This window comes from Colossoma macropomum, unplaced genomic scaffold, assembly GCF_904425465.1.
Source record: "Colossoma macropomum unplaced genomic scaffold, Colossoma_macropomum, whole genome shotgun sequence".
NCBI classification, from domain to species: Eukaryota; Metazoa; Chordata; class Actinopteri; order Characiformes; family Serrasalmidae; genus Colossoma; species Colossoma macropomum.
The window spans coordinates 41,716,510-41,730,609 of record NW_023494795.1 but is presented as its reverse complement, the minus strand read 5'-3'; the positions used below and the strand labels follow the sequence as shown (position 1 = coordinate 41,730,609).

Below are 14,100 nucleotides of genomic sequence, written 5' to 3'. Positions count from 1 at the left end.
GAACGGCTGGTAGTCGTGGCCGAGTGGTTAAGGCGATGGACTTGAAATCCATTGGGGTTTCCCCGCGCAGGTTCGAATCCTGCCGACTACGTAGGGGTTTTCGTTTATCTGGCAGCGGGGCTGTACCTGCTTCATGACCGAACCCCGCCAAGGCGAAAGGCTGCCTGACAAAAAAGTCAAATCTTAATCATTCACGTGATCCTTGAAAAAACGCTTGAGTACTACAGCCGTCTCCTGTCAGAGAAGGCCTTTCCGCAACAGCGACGGATCCCAAGGCCCATTGAAAGGCACGGTGACCAACGCTGTGATGACAAGGCCTTTGTGCCGCTATCACAGAAACAAGGCATGTCAAACTGGGGACCTTCTGGGCCAAAGTGCTACAGAGATCAGCCTTTACCTTCATCCAATGCTCTGAACTCGGTTCGTGAAGGCCTTGCTGATGAGTTGAATCAGCTGTGCTTAATGAGGCAGTGTGCTGAAGTCTGCAGTGTTGTGTCCCGTGAGGACTGGACCAAAGAACTTGTCTTTGAGCATGCTCTCAGTCACTTACCAAGTCACTAACACCGCCCTGACGGTGAAACACTCAGCTGAAGGAAATGTTTACGGCAGAAGGGTTGTGCCTGCGTTGCACGTGATCGTGGTCCTGGCGAAAGACTGACTGCCAAAGTGAGAGATAAAAGTAAGGCCGTCACTTACAACACACAAACTGGTAACCAATGATAAGTACTCCAGCTGCCTCTGGTTAAAAAAGACTATCTTGCAAGTACGGCACAGCCGTAGCCGCTTTAGCGGCATGCTAACAAACCACCTGCTTCTAAAGCCTTTAGAGCTACAATACAGGGGGATTGGATCTCGTTTAAGGTTGGGACCAAAACATACAAGCGTCTCCTGCGCCACGTACAGTTTTTGACAAGTGGTCAGGATGGCCGAGCGGTCTAAGGCGCTGCGTTCAGGTCGCAGTCTCCCCTGGAGGCGTGGGTTCGAATCCCACTTCTGACATGCTTTTCAACCGCCTTGTGCTCCAATTTCGCTTCTTTGTCTTACGAATGGCTATGGCTGACTTGTGCGGTTTCGGGCGCCGTGGTGCTCGGTAGTCGTGGCCGAGTGGTTAAGGCGATGGACTAGAAATCCATTGGGGTCTCCCCGCGCAGGTTCGAATCCTGCCGACTACGACCTGCTTTTCGTTTGTCTGGCGGCACGGCTCTTCCTGCTTCACAATTGGACCAAGTCATGGACAAAGTCCGCCTAAGTAAAACTGAAAGAGTAGAAAACACACTCATTCGCACCAAAGGAACTGCTCCAAATAGATGACTCCTTCAGCGGTCCTACCAAAATCCAAGCATGCTTTCTGTCACTTAGCGCTTCTCTAACACTGCCGCGAATGTGGAAGCCTCAGCCCAGGATGTGTTCCCTGCACCAATGCGGGCATTCTTTCGTACACTATATGGACAAAGGTAGTGGGACATCCTCCCCCCCCCCAATTATTGAATGCAGGTGTTTCAGCCACGCCCATTGTTAACAAGTAGATCTAATTAAGCACATAGCCTTGCAATCTCCATAGACAAACACTGGCAGGAGAATGGGTCGTGCTGATGAGCTCAGTGACTTTAAACATGGCACTGTCATAGGATGCCTTCTCTGTTACAAGTCAGTTTGTGAAATTTCTGTCCTGCTAGGTCTGCATGAATGTGCCCCAGTGCACAAAGCAAGCTCCATAAAGGCATGGTTGGGTGAGTTTGGTGTGGAAGAATTGTGCCCCAGTGCACAAAGCAAGCTCCATAAAGCCATGGTTGGGTGAGTTTGGTGTGGAAGAACTTGACTGGCCCACACAGAGCCCTGACCTCAACCCCATTGAACACCTTTGGGATGAACTAGAATGGAGATTGTAAGCCAGGCCCTCTAGTCCAACATCAGTGTCTGACCTCACAAGTGCTCTTCTGGATGAATGGGCAAATTTTCCACAGACACACTCCCAAATCTTGTAAAAAGCCCTCCCAAAAGAGTGTAAGCTGTTAGAGCTGCAAAGGGGGGACTAACTCCATATTAATACCTATGGATTTAGAACGACATGTCATAAAAGCTCCTGGAAGTGTAATGTGTAGGTGTTCCAATACATTTGTCCATATGGCGTAATTCTCAGATTCAGTTCTCAAAGAAGAAAAGGCTGCATCACGAAGGTGTGGGTTCAAAGCCCACATCTGACGTGCTTTTCACAAACCTCGTGCTCGACTTTTGCATAGTTGCTCTAAATAAATGTCCATGACCGACTTGTGCAATTTCAGATGCAGGCACCCGGTTACAAAGAACGGCTGGTAGTCGTGGCCGAGTGGTTAAGGCGATGGACTTGAAATCCATTGGGGTTTCCCCGCGCAGGTTCGAATCCTGCCGACTACGTAGGGGTTTTCGTTTATCTGGCAGCGGGGCTGTACCTGCTTCATGACCGAACCCCGCCAAGGCGAAAGGCTGCCTGACAAAAAAGTCAAATCTTAATCATTCACGTGATCCTTGAAAAAACGCTTGAGTACTACAGCCGTCTCCTGTCAGAGAAGGCCTTTCCGCAACAGCGACGGATCCCAAGGCCCATTGAAAGGCACGGTGACCAACGCTGTGATGACAAGGCCTTTGTGCCGCTATCACAGAAACAAGGCATGTCAAACTGGGGACCTTCTGGGCCAAAGTGCTACAGAGATCAGCCTTTACCTTCATCCAATGCTCTGAACTCGGTTCGTGAAGGCCTTGCTGATGAGTTGAATCAGCTGTGCTTAATGAGGCAGTGTGCTGAAGTCTGCAGTGTTGTGTCCCGTGAGGACTGGACCAAAGAACTTGTCTTTGAGCATGCTCTCAGTCACTTACCAAGTCACTAACACCGCCCTGACGGTGAAACACTCAGCTGAAGGAAATGTTTACGGCAGAAGGGTTGTGCCTGCGTTGCACGTGATCGTGGTCCTGGCGAAAGACTGACTGCCAAAGTGAGAGATAAAAGTAAGGCCGTCACTTACAACACACAAACTGGTAACCAATGATAAGTACTCCAGCTGCCTCTGGTTAAAAAAGACTATCTTGCAAGTACGGCACAGCCGTAGCCGCTTTAGCGGCATGCTAACAAACCACCTGCTTCTAAAGCCTTTAGAGCTACAATACAGGGGGATTGGATCTCGTTTAAGGTTGGGACCAAAACATACAAGCGTCTCCTGCGCCACGTACAGTTTTTGACAAGTGGTCAGGATGGCCGAGCGGTCTAAGGCGCTGCGTTCAGGTCGCAGTCTCCCCTGGAGGCGTGGGTTCGAATCCCACTTCTGACATGCTTTTCAACCGCCTTGTGCTCCAATTTCGCTTCTTTGTCTTACGAATGGCTATGGCTGACTTGTGCGGTTTCGGGCGCCGTGGTGCTCGGTAGTCGTGGCCGAGTGGTTAAGGCGATGGACTAGAAATCCATTGGGGTCTCCCCGCGCAGGTTCGAATCCTGCCGACTACGACCTGCTTTTCGTTTGTCTGGCGGCACGGCTCTTCCTGCTTCACAATTGGACCAAGTCATGGACAAAGTCCGCCTAAGTAAAACTGAAAGAGTAGAAAACACACTCATTCGCACCAAAGGAACTGCTCCAAATAGATGACTCCTTCAGCGGTCCTACCAAAATCCAAGCATGCTTTCTGTCACTTAGCGCTTCTCTAACACTGCCGCGAATGTGGAAGCCTCAGCCCAGGATGTGTTCCCTGCACCAATGCGGGCATTCTTTCGTACACTATATGGACAAAGGTAGTGGGACATCCTCCCCCCCCCCAATTATTGAATGCAGGTGTTTCAGCCACGCCCATTGTTAACAAGTAGATCTAATTAAGCACATAGCCTTGCAATCTCCATAGACAAACACTGGCAGGAGAATGGGTCGTGCTGATGAGCTCAGTGACTTTAAACATGGCACTGTCATAGGATGCCTTCTCTGTTACAAGTCAGTTTGTGAAATTTCTGTCCTGCTAGGTCTGCATGAATGTGCCCCAGTGCACAAAGCAAGCTCCATAAAGGCATGGTTGGGTGAGTTTGGTGTGGAAGAATTGTGCCCCAGTGCACAAAGCAAGCTCCATAAAGCCATGGTTGGGTGAGTTTGGTGTGGAAGAACTTGACTGGCCCACACAGAGCCCTGACCTCAACCCCATTGAACACCTTTGGGATGAACTAGAATGGAGATTGTAAGCCAGGCCCTCTAGTCCAACATCAGTGTCTGACCTCACAAGTGCTCTTCTGGATGAATGGGCAAATTTTCCACAGACACACTCCCAAATCTTGTAAAAAGCCCTCCCAAAAGAGTGTAAGCTGTTAGAGCTGCAAAGGGGGGACTAACTCCATATTAATACCTATGGATTTAGAACGACATGTCATAAAAGCTCCTGGAAGTGTAATGTGTAGGTGTTCCAATACATTTGTCCATATGGCGTAATTCTCAGATTCAGTTCTCAAAGAAGAAAAGGCTGCATCACGAAGGTGTGGGTTCAAAGCCCACATCTGACGTGCTTTTCACAAACCTCGTGCTCGACTTTTGCATAGTTGCTCTAAATAAATGTCCATGACCGACTTGTGCAATTTCAGATGCAGGCACCCGGTTACAAAGAACGGCTGGTAGTCGTGGCCGAGTGGTTAAGGCGATGGACTTGAAATCCATTGGGGTTTCCCCGCGCAGGTTCGAATCCTGCCGACTACGTAGGGGTTTTCGTTTATCTGGCAGCGGGGCTGTACCTGCTTCATGACCGAACCCCGCCAAGGCGAAAGGCTGCCTGACAAAAAAGTCAAATCTTAATCATTCACGTGATCCTTGAAAAAACGCTTGAGTACTACAGCCGTCTCCTGTCAGAGAAGGCCTTTCCGCAACAGCGACGGATCCCAAGGCCCATTGAAAGGCACGGTGACCAACGCTGTGATGACAAGGCCTTTGTGCCGCTATCACAGAAACAAGGCATGTCAAACTGGGGACCTTCTGGGCCAAAGTGCTACAGAGATCAGCCTTTACCTTCATCCAATGCTCTGAACTCGGTTCGTGAAGGCCTTGCTGATGAGTTGAATCAGCTGTGCTTAATGAGGCAGTGTGCTGAAGTCTGCAGTGTTGTGTCCCGTGAGGACTGGACCAAAGAACTTGTCTTTGAGCATGCTCTCAGTCACTTACCAAGTCACTAACACCGCCCTGACGGTGAAACACTCAGCTGAAGGAAATGTTTACGGCAGAAGGGTTGTGCCTGCGTTGCACGTGATCGTGGTCCTGGCGAAAGACTGACTGCCAAAGTGAGAGATAAAAGTAAGGCCGTCACTTACAACACACAAACTGGTAACCAATGATAAGTACTCCAGCTGCCTCTGGTTAAAAAAGACTATCTTGCAAGTACGGCACAGCCGTAGCCGCTTTAGCGGCATGCTAACAAACCACCTGCTTCTAAAGCCTTTAGAGCTACAATACAGGGGGATTGGATCTCGTTTAAGGTTGGGACCAAAACATACAAGCGTCTCCTGCGCCACGTACAGTTTTTGACAAGTGGTCAGGATGGCCGAGCGGTCTAAGGCGCTGCGTTCAGGTCGCAGTCTCCCCTGGAGGCGTGGGTTCGAATCCCACTTCTGACATGCTTTTCAACCGCCTTGTGCTCCAATTTCGCTTCTTTGTCTTACGAATGGCTATGGCTGACTTGTGCGGTTTCGGGCGCCGTGGTGCTCGGTAGTCGTGGCCGAGTGGTTAAGGCGATGGACTAGAAATCCATTGGGGTCTCCCCGCGCAGGTTCGAATCCTGCCGACTACGACCTGCTTTTCGTTTGTCTGGCGGCACGGCTCTTCCTGCTTCACAATTGGACCAAGTCATGGACAAAGTCCGCCTAAGTAAAACTGAAAGAGTAGAAAACACACTCATTCGCACCAAAGGAACTGCTCCAAATAGATGACTCCTTCAGCGGTCCTACCAAAATCCAAGCATGCTTTCTGTCACTTAGCGCTTCTCTAACACTGCCGCGAATGTGGAAGCCTCAGCCCAGGATGTGTTCCCTGCACCAATGCGGGCATTCTTTCGTACACTATATGGACAAAGGTAGTGGGACATCCTCCCCCCCCCCAATTATTGAATGCAGGTGTTTCAGCCACGCCCATTGTTAACAAGTAGATCTAATTAAGCACATAGCCTTGCAATCTCCATAGACAAACACTGGCAGGAGAATGGGTCGTGCTGATGAGCTCAGTGACTTTAAACATGGCACTGTCATAGGATGCCTTCTCTGTTACAAGTCAGTTTGTGAAATTTCTGTCCTGCTAGGTCTGCATGAATGTGCCCCAGTGCACAAAGCAAGCTCCATAAAGGCATGGTTGGGTGAGTTTGGTGTGGAAGAATTGTGCCCCAGTGCACAAAGCAAGCTCCATAAAGCCATGGTTGGGTGAGTTTGGTGTGGAAGAACTTGACTGGCCCACACAGAGCCCTGACCTCAACCCCATTGAACACCTTTGGGATGAACTAGAATGGAGATTGTAAGCCAGGCCCTCTAGTCCAACATCAGTGTCTGACCTCACAAGTGCTCTTCTGGATGAATGGGCAAATTTTCCACAGACACACTCCCAAATCTTGTAAAAAGCCCTCCCAAAAGAGTGTAAGCTGTTAGAGCTGCAAAGGGGGGACTAACTCCATATTAATACCTATGGATTTAGAACGACATGTCATAAAAGCTCCTGGAAGTGTAATGTGTAGGTGTTCCAATACATTTGTCCATATGGCGTAATTCTCAGATTCAGTTCTCAAAGAAGAAAAGGCTGCATCACGAAGGTGTGGGTTCAAAGCCCACATCTGACGTGCTTTTCACAAACCTCGTGCTCGACTTTTGCATAGTTGCTCTAAATAAATGTCCATGACCGACTTGTGCAATTTCAGATGCAGGCACCCGGTTACAAAGAACGGCTGGTAGTCGTGGCCGAGTGGTTAAGGCGATGGACTTGAAATCCATTGGGGTTTCCCCGCGCAGGTTCGAATCCTGCCGACTACGTAGGGGTTTTCGTTTATCTGGCAGCGGGGCTGTACCTGCTTCATGACCGAACCCCGCCAAGGCGAAAGGCTGCCTGACAAAAAAGTCAAATCTTAATCATTCACGTGATCCTTGAAAAAACGCTTGAGTACTACAGCCGTCTCCTGTCAGAGAAGGCCTTTCCGCAACAGCGACGGATCCCAAGGCCCATTGAAAGGCACGGTGACCAACGCTGTGATGACAAGGCCTTTGTGCCGCTATCACAGAAACAAGGCATGTCAAACTGGGGACCTTCTGGGCCAAAGTGCTACAGAGATCAGCCTTTACCTTCATCCAATGCTCTGAACTCGGTTCGTGAAGGCCTTGCTGATGAGTTGAATCAGCTGTGCTTAATGAGGCAGTGTGCTGAAGTCTGCAGTGTTGTGTCCCGTGAGGACTGGACCAAAGAACTTGTCTTTGAGCATGCTCTCAGTCACTTACCAAGTCACTAACACCGCCCTGACGGTGAAACACTCAGCTGAAGGAAATGTTTACGGCAGAAGGGTTGTGCCTGCGTTGCACGTGATCGTGGTCCTGGCGAAAGACTGACTGCCAAAGTGAGAGATAAAAGTAAGGCCGTCACTTACAACACACAAACTGGTAACCAATGATAAGTACTCCAGCTGCCTCTGGTTAAAAAAGACTATCTTGCAAGTACGGCACAGCCGTAGCCGCTTTAGCGGCATGCTAACAAACCACCTGCTTCTAAAGCCTTTAGAGCTACAATACAGGGGGATTGGATCTCGTTTAAGGTTGGGACCAAAACATACAAGCGTCTCCTGCGCCACGTACAGTTTTTGACAAGTGGTCAGGATGGCCGAGCGGTCTAAGGCGCTGCGTTCAGGTCGCAGTCTCCCCTGGAGGCGTGGGTTCGAATCCCACTTCTGACATGCTTTTCAACCGCCTTGTGCTCCAATTTCGCTTCTTTGTCTTACGAATGGCTATGGCTGACTTGTGCGGTTTCGGGCGCCGTGGTGCTCGGTAGTCGTGGCCGAGTGGTTAAGGCGATGGACTAGAAATCCATTGGGGTCTCCCCGCGCAGGTTCGAATCCTGCCGACTACGACCTGCTTTTCGTTTGTCTGGCGGCACGGCTCTTCCTGCTTCACAATTGGACCAAGTCATGGACAAAGTCCGCCTAAGTAAAACTGAAAGAGTAGAAAACACACTCATTCGCACCAAAGGAACTGCTCCAAATAGATGACTCCTTCAGCGGTCCTACCAAAATCCAAGCATGCTTTCTGTCACTTAGCGCTTCTCTAACACTGCCGCGAATGTGGAAGCCTCAGCCCAGGATGTGTTCCCTGCACCAATGCGGGCATTCTTTCGTACACTATATGGACAAAGGTAGTGGGACATCCTCCCCCCCCCCAATTATTGAATGCAGGTGTTTCAGCCACGCCCATTGTTAACAAGTAGATCTAATTAAGCACATAGCCTTGCAATCTCCATAGACAAACACTGGCAGGAGAATGGGTCGTGCTGATGAGCTCAGTGACTTTAAACATGGCACTGTCATAGGATGCCTTCTCTGTTACAAGTCAGTTTGTGAAATTTCTGTCCTGCTAGGTCTGCATGAATGTGCCCCAGTGCACAAAGCAAGCTCCATAAAGGCATGGTTGGGTGAGTTTGGTGTGGAAGAATTGTGCCCCAGTGCACAAAGCAAGCTCCATAAAGCCATGGTTGGGTGAGTTTGGTGTGGAAGAACTTGACTGGCCCACACAGAGCCCTGACCTCAACCCCATTGAACACCTTTGGGATGAACTAGAATGGAGATTGTAAGCCAGGCCCTCTAGTCCAACATCAGTGTCTGACCTCACAAGTGCTCTTCTGGATGAATGGGCAAATTTTCCACAGACACACTCCCAAATCTTGTAAAAAGCCCTCCCAAAAGAGTGTAAGCTGTTAGAGCTGCAAAGGGGGGACTAACTCCATATTAATACCTATGGATTTAGAACGACATGTCATAAAAGCTCCTGGAAGTGTAATGTGTAGGTGTTCCAATACATTTGTCCATATGGCGTAATTCTCAGATTCAGTTCTCAAAGAAGAAAAGGCTGCATCACGAAGGTGTGGGTTCAAAGCCCACATCTGACGTGCTTTTCACAAACCTCGTGCTCGACTTTTGCATAGTTGCTCTAAATAAATGTCCATGACCGACTTGTGCAATTTCAGATGCAGGCACCCGGTTACAAAGAACGGCTGGTAGTCGTGGCCGAGTGGTTAAGGCGATGGACTTGAAATCCATTGGGGTTTCCCCGCGCAGGTTCGAATCCTGCCGACTACGTAGGGGTTTTCGTTTATCTGGCAGCGGGGCTGTACCTGCTTCATGACCGAACCCCGCCAAGGCGAAAGGCTGCCTGACAAAAAAGTCAAATCTTAATCATTCACGTGATCCTTGAAAAAACGCTTGAGTACTACAGCCGTCTCCTGTCAGAGAAGGCCTTTCCGCAACAGCGACGGATCCCAAGGCCCATTGAAAGGCACGGTGACCAACGCTGTGATGACAAGGCCTTTGTGCCGCTATCACAGAAACAAGGCATGTCAAACTGGGGACCTTCTGGGCCAAAGTGCTACAGAGATCAGCCTTTACCTTCATCCAATGCTCTGAACTCGGTTCGTGAAGGCCTTGCTGATGAGTTGAATCAGCTGTGCTTAATGAGGCAGTGTGCTGAAGTCTGCAGTGTTGTGTCCCGTGAGGACTGGACCAAAGAACTTGTCTTTGAGCATGCTCTCAGTCACTTACCAAGTCACTAACACCGCCCTGACGGTGAAACACTCAGCTGAAGGAAATGTTTACGGCAGAAGGGTTGTGCCTGCGTTGCACGTGATCGTGGTCCTGGCGAAAGACTGACTGCCAAAGTGAGAGATAAAAGTAAGGCCGTCACTTACAACACACAAACTGGTAACCAATGATAAGTACTCCAGCTGCCTCTGGTTAAAAAAGACTATCTTGCAAGTACGGCACAGCCGTAGCCGCTTTAGCGGCATGCTAACAAACCACCTGCTTCTAAAGCCTTTAGAGCTACAATACAGGGGGATTGGATCTCGTTTAAGGTTGGGACCAAAACATACAAGCGTCTCCTGCGCCACGTACAGTTTTTGACAAGTGGTCAGGATGGCCGAGCGGTCTAAGGCGCTGCGTTCAGGTCGCAGTCTCCCCTGGAGGCGTGGGTTCGAATCCCACTTCTGACATGCTTTTCAACCGCCTTGTGCTCCAATTTCGCTTCTTTGTCTTACGAATGGCTATGGCTGACTTGTGCGGTTTCGGGCGCCGTGGTGCTCGGTAGTCGTGGCCGAGTGGTTAAGGCGATGGACTAGAAATCCATTGGGGTCTCCCCGCGCAGGTTCGAATCCTGCCGACTACGACCTGCTTTTCGTTTGTCTGGCGGCACGGCTCTTCCTGCTTCACAATTGGACCAAGTCATGGACAAAGTCCGCCTAAGTAAAACTGAAAGAGTAGAAAACACACTCATTCGCACCAAAGGAACTGCTCCAAATAGATGACTCCTTCAGCGGTCCTACCAAAATCCAAGCATGCTTTCTGTCACTTAGCGCTTCTCTAACACTGCCGCGAATGTGGAAGCCTCAGCCCAGGATGTGTTCCCTGCACCAATGCGGGCATTCTTTCGTACACTATATGGACAAAGGTAGTGGGACATCCTCCCCCCCCCCAATTATTGAATGCAGGTGTTTCAGCCACGCCCATTGTTAACAAGTAGATCTAATTAAGCACATAGCCTTGCAATCTCCATAGACAAACACTGGCAGGAGAATGGGTCGTGCTGATGAGCTCAGTGACTTTAAACATGGCACTGTCATAGGATGCCTTCTCTGTTACAAGTCAGTTTGTGAAATTTCTGTCCTGCTAGGTCTGCATGAATGTGCCCCAGTGCACAAAGCAAGCTCCATAAAGGCATGGTTGGGTGAGTTTGGTGTGGAAGAATTGTGCCCCAGTGCACAAAGCAAGCTCCATAAAGCCATGGTTGGGTGAGTTTGGTGTGGAAGAACTTGACTGGCCCACACAGAGCCCTGACCTCAACCCCATTGAACACCTTTGGGATGAACTAGAATGGAGATTGTAAGCCAGGCCCTCTAGTCCAACATCAGTGTCTGACCTCACAAGTGCTCTTCTGGATGAATGGGCAAATTTTCCACAGACACACTCCCAAATCTTGTAAAAAGCCCTCCCAAAAGAGTGTAAGCTGTTAGAGCTGCAAAGGGGGGACTAACTCCATATTAATACCTATGGATTTAGAACGACATGTCATAAAAGCTCCTGGAAGTGTAATGTGTAGGTGTTCCAATACATTTGTCCATATGGCGTAATTCTCAGATTCAGTTCTCAAAGAAGAAAAGGCTGCATCACGAAGGTGTGGGTTCAAAGCCCACATCTGACGTGCTTTTCACAAACCTCGTGCTCGACTTTTGCATAGTTGCTCTAAATAAATGTCCATGACCGACTTGTGCAATTTCAGATGCAGGCACCCGGTTACAAAGAACGGCTGGTAGTCGTGGCCGAGTGGTTAAGGCGATGGACTTGAAATCCATTGGGGTTTCCCCGCGCAGGTTCGAATCCTGCCGACTACGTAGGGGTTTTCGTTTATCTGGCAGCGGGGCTGTACCTGCTTCATGACCGAACCCCGCCAAGGCGAAAGGCTGCCTGACAAAAAAGTCAAATCTTAATCATTCACGTGATCCTTGAAAAAACGCTTGAGTACTACAGCCGTCTCCTGTCAGAGAAGGCCTTTCCGCAACAGCGACGGATCCCAAGGCCCATTGAAAGGCACGGTGACCAACGCTGTGATGACAAGGCCTTTGTGCCGCTATCACAGAAACAAGGCATGTCAAACTGGGGACCTTCTGGGCCAAAGTGCTACAGAGATCAGCCTTTACCTTCATCCAATGCTCTGAACTCGGTTCGTGAAGGCCTTGCTGATGAGTTGAATCAGCTGTGCTTAATGAGGCAGTGTGCTGAAGTCTGCAGTGTTGTGTCCCGTGAGGACTGGACCAAAGAACTTGTCTTTGAGCATGCTCTCAGTCACTTACCAAGTCACTAACACCGCCCTGACGGTGAAACACTCAGCTGAAGGAAATGTTTACGGCAGAAGGGTTGTGCCTGCGTTGCACGTGATCGTGGTCCTGGCGAAAGACTGACTGCCAAAGTGAGAGATAAAAGTAAGGCCGTCACTTACAACACACAAACTGGTAACCAATGATAAGTACTCCAGCTGCCTCTGGTTAAAAAAGACTATCTTGCAAGTACGGCACAGCCGTAGCCGCTTTAGCGGCATGCTAACAAACCACCTGCTTCTAAAGCCTTTAGAGCTACAATACAGGGGGATTGGATCTCGTTTAAGGTTGGGACCAAAACATACAAGCGTCTCCTGCGCCACGTACAGTTTTTGACAAGTGGTCAGGATGGCCGAGCGGTCTAAGGCGCTGCGTTCAGGTCGCAGTCTCCCCTGGAGGCGTGGGTTCGAATCCCACTTCTGACATGCTTTTCAACCGCCTTGTGCTCCAATTTCGCTTCTTTGTCTTACGAATGGCTATGGCTGACTTGTGCGGTTTCGGGCGCCGTGGTGCTCGGTAGTCGTGGCCGAGTGGTTAAGGCGATGGACTAGAAATCCATTGGGGTCTCCCCGCGCAGGTTCGAATCCTGCCGACTACGACCTGCTTTTCGTTTGTCTGGCGGCACGGCTCTTCCTGCTTCACAATTGGACCAAGTCATGGACAAAGTCCGCCTAAGTAAAACTGAAAGAGTAGAAAACACACTCATTCGCACCAAAGGAACTGCTCCAAATAGATGACTCCTTCAGCGGTCCTACCAAAATCCAAGCATGCTTTCTGTCACTTAGCGCTTCTCTAACACTGCCGCGAATGTGGAAGCCTCAGCCCAGGATGTGTTCCCTGCACCAATGCGGGCATTCTTTCGTACACTATATGGACAAAGGTAGTGGGACATCCTCCCCCCCCCCAATTATTGAATGCAGGTGTTTCAGCCACGCCCATTGCTAACAAGTAGATCTAATTAAGCACATAGCCTTGCAATCTCCATAGACAAACACTGGCAGGAGAATGGGTCGTGCTGATGAGCTCAGTGACTTTAAACATGGCACTGTCATAGGATGCCTTCTCTGTTACAAGTCAGTTTGTGAAATTTCTGTCCTGCTAGGTCTGCATGAATGTGCCCCAGTGCACAAAGCAAGCTCCATAAAGGCATGGTTGGGTGAGTTTGGTGTGGAAGAATTGTGCCCCAGTGCACAAAGCAAGCTCCATAAAGCCATGGTTGGGTGAGTTTGGTGTGGAAGAACTTGACTGGCCCACACAGAGCCCTGACCTCAACCCCATTGAACACCTTTGGGATGAACTAGAATGGAGATTGTAAGCCAGGCCCTCTAGTCCAACATCAGTGTCTGACCTCACAAGTGCTCTTCTGGATGAATGGGCAAATTTTCCACAGACACACTCCCAAATCTTGTAAAAAGCCCTCCCAAAAGAGTGTAAGCTGTTAGAGCTGCAAAGGGGGGACTAACTCCATATTAATACCTATGGATTTAGAACGACATGTCATAAAAGCTCCTGGAAGTGTAATGTGTAGGTGTTCCAATACATTTGTCCATATGGCGTAATTCTCAGATTCAGTTCTCAAAGAAGAAAAGGCTGCATCACGAAGGTGTGGGTTCAAAGCCCACATCTGACGTGCTTTTCACAAACCTCGTGCTCGACTTTTGCATAGTTGCTCTAAATAAATGTCCATGACCGACTTGTGCAATTTCAGATGCAGGCACCCGGTTACAAAGAACGGCTGGTAGTCGTGGCCGAGTGGTTAAGGCGATGGACTTGAAATCCATTGGGGTTTCCCCGCGCAGGTTCGAATCCTGCCGACTACGTAGGGGTTTTCGTTTATCTGGCAGCGGGGCTGTACCTGCTTCATGACCGAACCCCGCCAAGGCGAAAGGCTGCCTGACAAAAAAGTCAAATCTTAATCATTCACGTGATCCTTGAAAAAACGCTTGAGTACTACAGCCGTCTCCTGTCAGAGAAGGCCTTTCCGCAACAGCGACGGATCCCAAGGCCCATT

At 49.6% G+C, this 14,100-nt stretch overlaps 19 non-coding genes across 19 annotated transcripts; all 19 read left to right on the top strand.

The window, feature by feature from the left end:
- The first annotated feature begins 9 nt into the window (after positions 1–9).
- trnas-uga lies at positions 10–91 on the top strand. Its single transcript has one exon. It is a non-coding gene; the product is annotated as a tRNA-Ser (tRNA).
- An 825-nt stretch (positions 92–916) lies between these two features.
- Positions 917–999, top strand: trnal-cag. Its single transcript has one exon. It is a non-coding gene; the product is annotated as a tRNA-Leu (tRNA).
- Positions 1,000–1,090: 91 nt separating this feature from the next.
- trnas-aga lies at positions 1,091–1,172 on the top strand. The gene has a single exon. It is a non-coding gene; the product is annotated as a tRNA-Ser (tRNA).
- A 1,140-nt stretch (positions 1,173–2,312) lies between these two features.
- Positions 2,313–2,394, top strand: trnas-uga. The gene has a single exon. It is a non-coding gene; the product is annotated as a tRNA-Ser (tRNA).
- Positions 2,395–3,219: 825 nt separating this feature from the next.
- trnal-cag lies at positions 3,220–3,302 on the top strand. Its single transcript has one exon. It is a non-coding gene; the product is annotated as a tRNA-Leu (tRNA).
- A 91-nt stretch (positions 3,303–3,393) lies between these two features.
- Positions 3,394–3,475, top strand: trnas-aga. The gene has a single exon. It is a non-coding gene; the product is annotated as a tRNA-Ser (tRNA).
- Positions 3,476–4,615: 1,140 nt separating this feature from the next.
- trnas-uga lies at positions 4,616–4,697 on the top strand. Its single transcript has one exon. It is a non-coding gene; the product is annotated as a tRNA-Ser (tRNA).
- An 825-nt stretch (positions 4,698–5,522) lies between these two features.
- On the top strand, positions 5,523–5,605 carry trnal-cag. Its single transcript has one exon. It is a non-coding gene; the product is annotated as a tRNA-Leu (tRNA).
- Positions 5,606–5,696: 91 nt separating this feature from the next.
- On the top strand, positions 5,697–5,778 carry trnas-aga. Its single transcript has one exon. It is a non-coding gene; the product is annotated as a tRNA-Ser (tRNA).
- A 1,140-nt stretch (positions 5,779–6,918) lies between these two features.
- trnas-uga lies at positions 6,919–7,000 on the top strand. Its single transcript has one exon. It is a non-coding gene; the product is annotated as a tRNA-Ser (tRNA).
- Positions 7,001–7,825: 825 nt separating this feature from the next.
- Positions 7,826–7,908, top strand: trnal-cag. The gene has a single exon. It is a non-coding gene; the product is annotated as a tRNA-Leu (tRNA).
- Positions 7,909–7,999: 91 nt separating this feature from the next.
- trnas-aga lies at positions 8,000–8,081 on the top strand. The gene has a single exon. It is a non-coding gene; the product is annotated as a tRNA-Ser (tRNA).
- A 1,140-nt stretch (positions 8,082–9,221) lies between these two features.
- On the top strand, positions 9,222–9,303 carry trnas-uga. The gene has a single exon. It is a non-coding gene; the product is annotated as a tRNA-Ser (tRNA).
- An 825-nt stretch (positions 9,304–10,128) lies between these two features.
- Positions 10,129–10,211, top strand: trnal-cag. Its single transcript has one exon. It is a non-coding gene; the product is annotated as a tRNA-Leu (tRNA).
- Positions 10,212–10,302: 91 nt separating this feature from the next.
- Positions 10,303–10,384, top strand: trnas-aga. Its single transcript has one exon. It is a non-coding gene; the product is annotated as a tRNA-Ser (tRNA).
- A 1,140-nt stretch (positions 10,385–11,524) lies between these two features.
- Positions 11,525–11,606, top strand: trnas-uga. Its single transcript has one exon. It is a non-coding gene; the product is annotated as a tRNA-Ser (tRNA).
- An 825-nt stretch (positions 11,607–12,431) lies between these two features.
- trnal-cag lies at positions 12,432–12,514 on the top strand. Its single transcript has one exon. It is a non-coding gene; the product is annotated as a tRNA-Leu (tRNA).
- A 91-nt stretch (positions 12,515–12,605) lies between these two features.
- trnas-aga lies at positions 12,606–12,687 on the top strand. Its single transcript has one exon. It is a non-coding gene; the product is annotated as a tRNA-Ser (tRNA).
- Positions 12,688–13,827: 1,140 nt separating this feature from the next.
- Positions 13,828–13,909, top strand: trnas-uga. Its single transcript has one exon. It is a non-coding gene; the product is annotated as a tRNA-Ser (tRNA).
- Positions 13,910–14,100: the final 191 nt, after the last annotated feature.